The sequence below is a fragment of the Protopterus annectens genome, chromosome 8.part0 (genome assembly GCF_019279795.1).
Source record: "Protopterus annectens isolate FY-2018-M chromosome 8.part0, PAN1.0, whole genome shotgun sequence".
NCBI classification, from domain to species: Eukaryota; Metazoa; Chordata; order Ceratodontiformes; family Protopteridae; genus Protopterus; species Protopterus annectens.
The window spans coordinates 1651396653-1651406652 of record NC_056741.1 but is presented as its reverse complement, the minus strand read 5'-3'; positions in this window follow the sequence as shown (position 1 = coordinate 1651406652).

Sequence of the window (10000 nt, the reverse complement as noted above, 5' to 3'; positions counted from 1 at the left end):
CAAAGTGAAGGATTTGGTCTAGAAGGACTAAAAGGTTACATCACAGCATGATGGAACGAGTCCCCAAAGTAAAGAGAAATAGAAGATTGGGAGACATCTGAAGAAGAAATATGGACACGGGAAAGAAAAAGATTTAATGTGGTGTAATATTTATGCAAATGAGAAAGCAAAACTAACCAATACAAAAAGAGCAGCACCAAAGACATCTGAAGAGAAATACAGGCAAAGGAATACGGCCATGGAAAACTTTACAAAACAAAAAATAAGACAACAAAGGGGAAAAGGAGAAAAGCAGGTTAGTACATGAGAGAAAACCAGATATAGTGGTCCATGAAAATAAGAAAAAAAGTGGCATTGATCATTGAAATTGCTGTACCCAGTGACTACAGTGTCTTGCATACTGAGAGACACAAAGTCATAAAATATCAGGATTTGCAGGCAGAAATGAGAGGAATGTGGAAGAAAGATACCCAGACAGTTCCAATAGTAGTAGGAGCAACGGGTATTATAAAAAAATATATACAATCATATTTAGATAGGTTACTGATACATGTAACTCAGTACGAATTGCAGTTGTCATTACTGGGCGTATTGCTGGTGCTATGAAGAGCACTTATGGCTGACATCAAAGATTGAAACAATACTAATTTCATTAACTTTAATAATACTTTGACTTAGGAATGGGGTCCATTCCCATCATGGTATTAGAAACCCAAAAGATTTGGAGAAATTAAAAAAGAAAGAGAAATATTTTTGTCTGTTCATGAGCAATACACAGTCATGTTACTATCAACATTTGCAGCATCTACATGTGTTAGCAACATGTTAATTTAAAAATTTCAAGAAAGTCTAACAAGATCCACTTTTTAGTGGCTTTCTGCAACTTGACCCTCAGGACCACCTCACTCTTCACCAAAAATATTGCATACTGTTGCTAAGCATAGCCAATGAATGATTAATCATCAATCAATGAAAATGTTTGTTATTGTGGCTCCATAACCCAAATGTCTTTAGCTGCATGTGTATTCATGGGCAGTAGCTATTACATCAGAGTTTAAAATGAAAGTCAAATGATTTTGGGAAGGCTCTGATCTTATCAAAGTGACTTAACTGATGCTCTGGTGGTAAGAATGGTCCCATTCACAAAAGAGGGCAATTTATTCAGAGATTATAGTATTTCTGTATTTGTAGCTTCATCAATATATAATAAATGTAATTTGTCCTAAATTCTGAACTTGTCTGACTGTTACTAGGCCTCCTTAGCTAGATGCTTGTTTGTCTGTTTAGTGTTTCCATTTTTTTAATTTAACTGGGGTAGAAGACTGATCACAGCTGGCCAATTGTGGACTCATCCTGGTTCACCAGTGGAATGAGATTCTTCCTATTATGAGTTTTAAGAGAAGAGGAAACCACTGCATGTCCAGTTTGTAGGTATTTCCCGTATTCCTGGCTATCCAAGTAAGAATTCAATCACAGAACCATTATAGAAGCAAATGTGGAGTGTGCACTGTGTACCCTGTAAGAAAAATTAAATTAAAGAGATACCATTATTTACCAATACATCCACCCCACTAGCACATCAGTGTTTGTGTGAGGGGACCCCATATTGGAATTCCTAGTTGATAACTACAGTAACTGATATAATTGCTAAGGTGCTCTATCAATACAGACTAAGTCATGCCATGGCTTTAAATATGTGGGTAAGTTCACCTTATACTTGCAGAGTGCTTTATACTATTTACTCCCTAAAATGTTAGCTTTTAAAGCTGACCACAGTGAAGTATTTATGTCATCAATAGAACAATGCTTATGAAGAGTGAAGGACAGGGAGTACAGCTGCACATCAAGCAATCCCTTCCCTCATTGCACATCTGGCTATTCATCCCCCTCTTTAGGTAGTTGATATGGGTAGTACATGAATTGTGAGCTTAGATAGTTTACCATCCCAGTTAAATTGTTTACTCAAAACTGATATTTTTCCAAACCAATAGGCTGATAGGGGTGTTGTGATGAGTATTAGTGCGAGAACACACACACACAGTGTTACCGGGTACACATTTTCTATACTCACTGCAATACTTTTTTGGATGAATGACCTCAGAAAACTGAGTCTTAATTGTCAAGCCAAGGTCTGCAATAGGTATTTGCATATATCTCTGAAAATATAAAACTGTTGATGTTAAAACAACAAGCTGTTACAGTCACAAGGGGTAAACTGAATGGGTCTGAATTGTGATCAGCATTTAGTGAGGTGAGCATAACCTTTTAAATGCAAGGTAGAATGTGGAGCATCAGTATGAAGTGAAGTGTTTTATAATGATAGTGTTACATAATGTTTTCATGCATCGCATTTCAGTCTTGTTTATTCTTAAGAAATCACTGCACTCGATACCTCTCTCTCTCTCATTTATATCATTTAAAATATGTTCCTCTTTTGATTCTTTGTCCCCCGTTTATTTTATGCTTATCTAGATAAAACCTCTTATCAGAAGAAATCTGGAGAAAGACAAATAATGGGGGGACAAAGGCCCAAAACTAGGAGCGATTAATGTTGCTCTTATAAACCTGAGAGAGTTGATAGAACAAGTGTCGCATTAGCATGAATTTTCTGAAGGGTATGAAGTCTACAACTCAAATGTCTGCCTTTATTCTGATTTCAATTCTCACTGATTTGGCAAAAAACTAAAACTTTTATGAGAAACACATCAAAAATATAAGGCAGAAATCTGGACATTCTGCGAAAATCTGGAAAGTTGAGAGGTATGTTAAGAGGTTTGCATTTCTCCTAACTGTTGCTGCTGGCAGAGAACCATCGATCACTTTCCATTTTCACTCACACACACACACAGACACACAGACACACACACACACACACACACACACACACACACACACACACACACACACACACACACACAGTCACTTCTGCTTTCATGCACACCTTCACTCATACATGCAGACAGAAACACACACTTTTTTGGTTTCATTTATTATTACTTTATTTTTCTTTACACTCGCTAAACAAAGCTCTGCTTAGTGAATGTAAAATAACGTCTCGATTGATCTCACTTTCATTCACATTCAGATACACTTGCACACACAGACAAACACACACTCACTCTTTCTTTTATTTATTTTTTTTACATTTTACACTTGTTAAAGAAGAACCGAAGCACTGCTTAGTGAGCACAAAATAATGGCGTCCGTTACGTTTTTCCAGTCTGAGATCCACGGCATCTTGATATGCTTCTGTGAAGTGGTGGAATCATTTTTCAGTGGGCATTACTTGTACATTAATACCATGCTGGAGAACTTTTGTTCTCCAGTCAGGGTGCTGATGTACACTTTGCCCATTCTCTAAACAAATATGTTGTGAACCATAAAAACTATTAAAATTTTATAAATAATATAGTGCAGGGAGGTCTGTGATTATGCTCTGATATTCAGAAAAAGATAAATCAGTTAAGTGCTACTGTAGCGCAAGACATGCCCTTAACAAATGTTAAGCACCCCTTGCTTAACTTGTTAAGGTCAGGTCTCATGCTAAGCAGTCAAATCTGCCAGTACTGACCAGCAAAAAACAAGGATAGCGACAGAATAAAAAATAAGATGCATTTCTGCCTGCTGTCCATACCAATAACATGTCCCTCACTTCCTCTCATAAACAGAGGAAGTAACTAGAACAACAGGATGTGTGTTTGCCTGCTTTTTCTGAAGGATACAGAGTCTGAAACTGAAACGAATGTCATTATTTGGTGACTTTAATCAATGATTTGTCTGAAAACCAAATATTTTATTTGGAACAGACCAAACATATGAGGCAAAATCTGGGCATTTGAGAGGCATGGCAAGGTGAGTGTAAACATAATGGAGTTTGTTACGCTATCTTCCTGAAAACACTCACTTTGAAAGCAAACACCATTGTTTTGGTCACTAGTAGTACATGGAGCAGCTAAAGCTACATGCACTACAAAGAATTTTGATCAGTTCTCCAATTATCTGTGCTCGCAACATTGAGGTGAATTTCTTGGCTTCCATGTATCAAACACATAATAAGCAGGTTATGATCAGCAACCTGCTTATAATCTTCCATGTTGTAAGCATGCCATAGTCTTTACAGTAATAGTCAATGCTTTCATAGTCTTTCCATAAATACTATAATATGTTATAATGCACAAAACCTACAAATTATATTTTTACTAAACTTTCACAGATTGTCAAATGTTTGAAACTGTGCAGCCTACACAAATGTGTACTTTAACAAGTGTTCTAAAAATGAGTTCTCACATGAGAGCATGAATTTTCTGGCTTAATATTTGAGATATTTTCAGATATAATATACTTAATTGTATAACAATGTAAATAAAACTGAATAACTTTCAAGATGTACACGTTATAGTGCATATATCAAATATAGTTTTATTTATTCAACCATATTCAAGGATTCTCCTGATGCCATGCGACAGTCTGTAAGCCACTTGTTTTTTCTTGAAGTACATTTGAACATATTAATTATTTTCATAATTACTAACAAACTATCAATAACTCAGGTATATTGTAATATAAATGGACATGGCAATGAATTTCCCTGTCTCCCACCATGGCATATCACACCATACCCCTCAAGAGCATGTAGGTCTCAATTATGGAAATATGGGCCATAAATATGAAAAATGAAAAATAAGTGGCAAACAGTGATTCTTTATTGAAGGACATTGTAGATTAACAATCTCAGTGCAATTTTGTTATTAGGTTCTTGCTCTTTCTAATACTGCATATTATTAGCTGGTAAGTTGCTTAAATACCTCAGACCTAAAAAATGCCTGGGCACCATAAGGAGCTATGGGTGTTAACTGTAAGTATACAAAAAAAGGTGCTGTTGGCTTGAGAGAGAATATAATTTTCAAAATCTGAAATAATGTCAAATAAAGGGTCTTTTATTCTTATTTGTACTTGCAGATGATTATAAGTTCATATGCTTGTAGGTATATACTAGGCTTCCAGCCACCAGGGCCTTGCAACCCAACCCAGTTATATTTCTGTGTATCATGGGCATAGTAACCTTCTCATAGGTTCATAGATTCACAGATATATACTAGGCTAATGACTATCAGGGCCTTTATAAGCCTTGACATGTAATCCAACCCAGTTGTGTCTCTATTTATCATGTGCATTTATTAGAAAGGGCATGTTAGTTAGGAAGCATCTAAAGGTTGTGTAGGGGTATGTTAGTTTAGGTTTAGTTACTGTCTGCCTCTATCAGAGACATGGGGGCCAGACCTAGGATGAATTTCCGATTTCCCATCTATTGGTCAAGCTTATGCTTAAATATGGTTAGGGGTGGGGTGGACTCTGCTTCACAACAATAGGGAGCCTGTTCCAGAGCATGGGGATCCTCTGAGACTTGCATCTGTCTTGCCAACATGTCCGATAAATGTCGCAAGCAAAATATAAATCCTTGGATCTAGTGGGTCTGGTGCTGTTCATTTTGCAGATGTGCAAAAGGTCCATCAGAGCTGGTTCATAGGACGCTTTGTATTCCAGGCATAGATGACGTCTTAGTAATCTGTATGAGAAGAGTATAGAGACTGTCCTATATGGATCTCCTTAAAGCACAATGTGTTTAGACCCTGGATTCTCCTGGTAAGGAACCTTTTTGGGCATTCCAGCTGTTGCATCATGTTTTGTCAGATGCATGCCAAGTGAGGCATTATACTCAATAATGGATATGATAATGGCTGAATAAAGTGGCACTATGCCTTCTTTGGGCCTGGATGCCATGCCTTTACTTAAATGCTGTGCAGCATAGAATAATTTTACCAATATCTTAGCCATGTGTTAGTAAAAGGCCAGATTACAGTCTACATATATTCCAAGATCAATGACTATCAGGTCAACTCTTTGGGGTGCCTTGTTGATGGAGTAATTAGTGGTCATTTTCCCAAAAAGCATTACGATGCATTTCTTGACATTGATTTTTTACATGTGACTTTGGCACTAGTCATTTGTCTGTGTTAGACACTCTTGTACAATGTTTGTGTCATGGGAGGGGAACTATGATAGTTTCCAATTTGCAGTCATCTGCGAACTTGGTCAGTCATAGTCCCTTGACATTAGCATTTATCTCCGAGTACATATTAATTAGGAGCAATCCCACCATGGGGCCTTCAGGTACCACACTGGTGACCAGTCTCTTAGTATGGTAGTCTCACTAATCCTAACTTCCTTGGAACTGTCTGTGAGCCAGCTGGAAATCCAGTGAGTTATGTAGGGGTTTATGCCCAGTTCAGTGAATTTGTCAATTGTAGCTGATTGGGGTATTGTATCAAACTCCTTAACCAAGTCAAGCTAGGCTGTATGCACTATTTTCCCCTTATCCATTGTCTTGGTGACCTTCTCAAAGAAGTCCACCAGGATTAGTAGGCATGACCTTCCCTTGGCAAAGCCAGACTGGGTTGCATCCAGTGTCAGAAAAACTGCCCATATCATTGTTGATCATTTCCATGATAATTCATTCTATGCCTTTGCATATTAGACTAACCAAACTAATGGGTCTATAGTTTCTGGGGGTTGAGTGATAGGCCACCATTGTGAAATGGGATAACCATTGTAATCCTCCATGGTAAAAAGCTGGTTTTGAGGCTGTAGTTGAAAAGTGACTCAAATTGTCCAGATAATTTTTCAAGCTATTTAGAAGGTATCTTGGAATATAGTCAGGGTCCACTGACGCTGTGTTTTTGGCTTTAGCGAGCACCTCTAGGACTTGCTCTCTGCTAATAGCTGTGAGGTAAATTAGAGCTCTTAGGTCATCTGTGCCTCGTTTTGTAAGCTTAGAGAAAAGTGGTCAAACTCTTTTCAGTAGCACCTCAGTGCAGATATTAGTCTTGGCGTTAAAAAAATAAAACTGGTCTATAATTTGCTATCTCAGTAGAATGGGTGAAGTCCTAGGCTGGGGGGTTTTATTTACTCTGTCATTAAAGGTTTATACACATCTGTAGTAAACCTGTCTCTGCCTGGTAATTTGCAATTAGTCATCCTTTAGAGTGTATCCTTAACTTTTACAACAGTTAAAGGTTACTATGACAGTTAGGCTTTGCATCCTTAACCTCTGCAAGGGTTATAGGATTACTAAGGCAGTAAAGGCTTTGCATTCTTAACCTTTGCAAGGATTGTAGGTTTACTATGACAGTCAATATTTGCTTGCTTAACCTCTGCAAGGATTATAGGGTTACTAATGCAGTCAGGCTTTGCATCCTTAACCTCTGCAAGGATTGTAGAGTTACGAAGGCAGTCAGACTTTGCATCTTTGACATCTGCAAGGGCTATGGTATTACTAAGGCAGTCAGGCTTTGCATCCTAAACTGTTGCAAAGGTTATAGAGTTACTATGACAGTCAACTCTTGTATCCTTAACCTCTGCAAGGGTTATAAGGTTACTAATGCAGTCGGCCTTTGCATCCTTAACCTCTGCAGGGATTGTAGAGTTACTAAGGTAGTCAGACTTTACATCCTTGACATCTGCAAGGGCTATAGTATTACTAAAGAAGTCAGGCTTTGCATCCTAAACTGTTGCAAGGGTTATAGAGTTACTATGACAGTCAACCCTAGTATCCTTAACCTCTGCAAGGGTTATAGAGTTACTAAGGCAGTTAGGCTTTGCATCCTTAGCCTCTACAAGGGTTATAGGGTTGCTATGACAGTCATTATGTTTGTGCAACTGTAGCCCCCTCAACAAGCTCAAGACTGTTTTGAAAGTTTGCTGTTGCATGAAATATTTCTTGATGTGGATATCAGCAGATATTACGGCTTTGGCATATGGAACAACTGCACATGGGATATTTATTATGGGTGGTTTATTCTATCTTTGTCTTTCTTTTCAGTCTACAGACTAAAGAAACCACTTAGCATGAAATTAATATGATCTGTTTTCAAGTAGTGCACTTGAAAAGAGAGCAGGTAACACACCTCAGAACAAAATAACATAATAATGCATGCAATTTCACCACTGGGAGTTGAAATGTCTGCTGCTTTGCAAATTCACTTTCATAAGTGTTCTGGGGAATCCACACTAATGGATCCTTTATATCACAATGTATTCTGTGTCCCTTTTGACATCTTTGTTTACTTTTAGTGATCATATGTTTCTCCCTCCTTGCCAAATATCATATAAAGAACTGGTAAAGTGGACTATTGATAGAGACTATAGCAGTATCTCTCTCAGTGTTCATCATCTGTCCAGGGTTCAAACATCCATATCCTCTGCCAGCACATGATACTCACTGATTGTGAATACTGAAAACTTCTGGAGATAATCTATATGCAAGGAAAATGGTCCAGTCTAGCCCCCAATGCACCTTGATTGTTCCTACTGAATAGACTAGCTAGCAGATGCATCTATGAGGAGGTATCCATGGTTGTGACTTTTGCATACTTCCTAGGTCCAGTGAGGTGTTTGAATCTGACAGGAAGCTGCAATGGTTGTCTCTGCAATTTTAAATTAGCTAACATCCTAGGGATCTTTGCAGACTGCTTCAGGTCTTTGTCCATGCATAGCTTGCTCTCCAAGATCATAGCTGTCTCTGAGGTCTCAAATATGTATGCGTTATTTGGCCATCTTATTTCAAGAATTGTATAATTTTAAAGTTAATAAGTACTGAGTATATAAAGCAAAGGTTATGGACAGCACTTAAGATTCTCTTGTGAGCCAATATTTCTGTTGAAAATACTAGATATCAGCATATCTTGTGGTCTTAAAAATCTCATCTTTGGTGCTATCTATTATCCTAATTTTTATCTGCACAGTAGAGCACTTAGAAGATACTTTCTCAGTGGGAGATTTTGCTTTAGGGAAACTTTGAAGTCCAATCTCCATTTTTCATTATGATGTACACTGCAATGTTAATGCTTTAAGTCGGTGCTCCTGCAAGAACAACACTAGGTTATTATCCACTAGTCCATCTTACAACTACCAGCCTCAAACTGTTATCTGAATTACCCATGTCTGCAAATAAGTGCCTTATGGATGCATGGCATTTGCGTGTAAGAGCCTGTATTTCATTGATGTGTTGAGTGAGTCATTAGTGTGAGTTTTACTGCTGTTAATCTGTTTTATATATTTTGCACTTAAGTGACTTTGCAGACACTAACACTTTTGGTTTGTACTTTCAGTAAGGACCTGAGTTAGCAAAGCCATCATTTTATCTATATTTCTAATCTGTCATTATTGCCTGTTGTATGTTATTCAGACCACCGGAGTTGATTTCTAGGCTGCTTTATCCTATTTGTGAACCCAATTGTGCAAGAATAATCTTACAATAGATTGGCATTCTATTTATCTATAATCACTAGAGCATACTACAGACTAGTTTATACTGTCAAAGCCAGAGCAACGACCAATAAATTATTCTTAAGATTGTTCTTTAGCCTGCAGAACATGGAGATATGAGACTTATTATGCTATCAACATTGTGGTTCACACTGACCTGCTCATTTGTATTACTGCTTTGCCTTTTACTGTCTGAAATGAGTTCCACTGACCTTAGAATATGACCCATATATTTCAGACATAACTCTTATTTTACACTTTCTATTATTTACATTCACACTATGCTGCTGCAAACGATTAAGTAGCTGTATCAGTCTTTTGTCATGTTCTTCTTGCATCTCATCCCACATGAAACAACATATTTCACAGTGCCTTTTAATCCTTAAGCTACTTACACAACAGCCCCTTGTAATTCTTCTGGTACTGATAAACTGTCAAATGCAAATGAAACTGCATGAATATATACATTGCTAGCACATAAAATATGTAGATATCAGAATGTCCTTTACTTAACTTTATCTACAAGCATCACATCTAATGTTGCACGTGGCATAAGGGAGACCATTTTTTCATTTAAAAGTAATGGATAATGATCTCTCGTAATGATTTTATTCAGATCTTGTTCAACAAATCTTATGAATTTTGTCATACTTCACAGCAGTGGCCATACGACTCA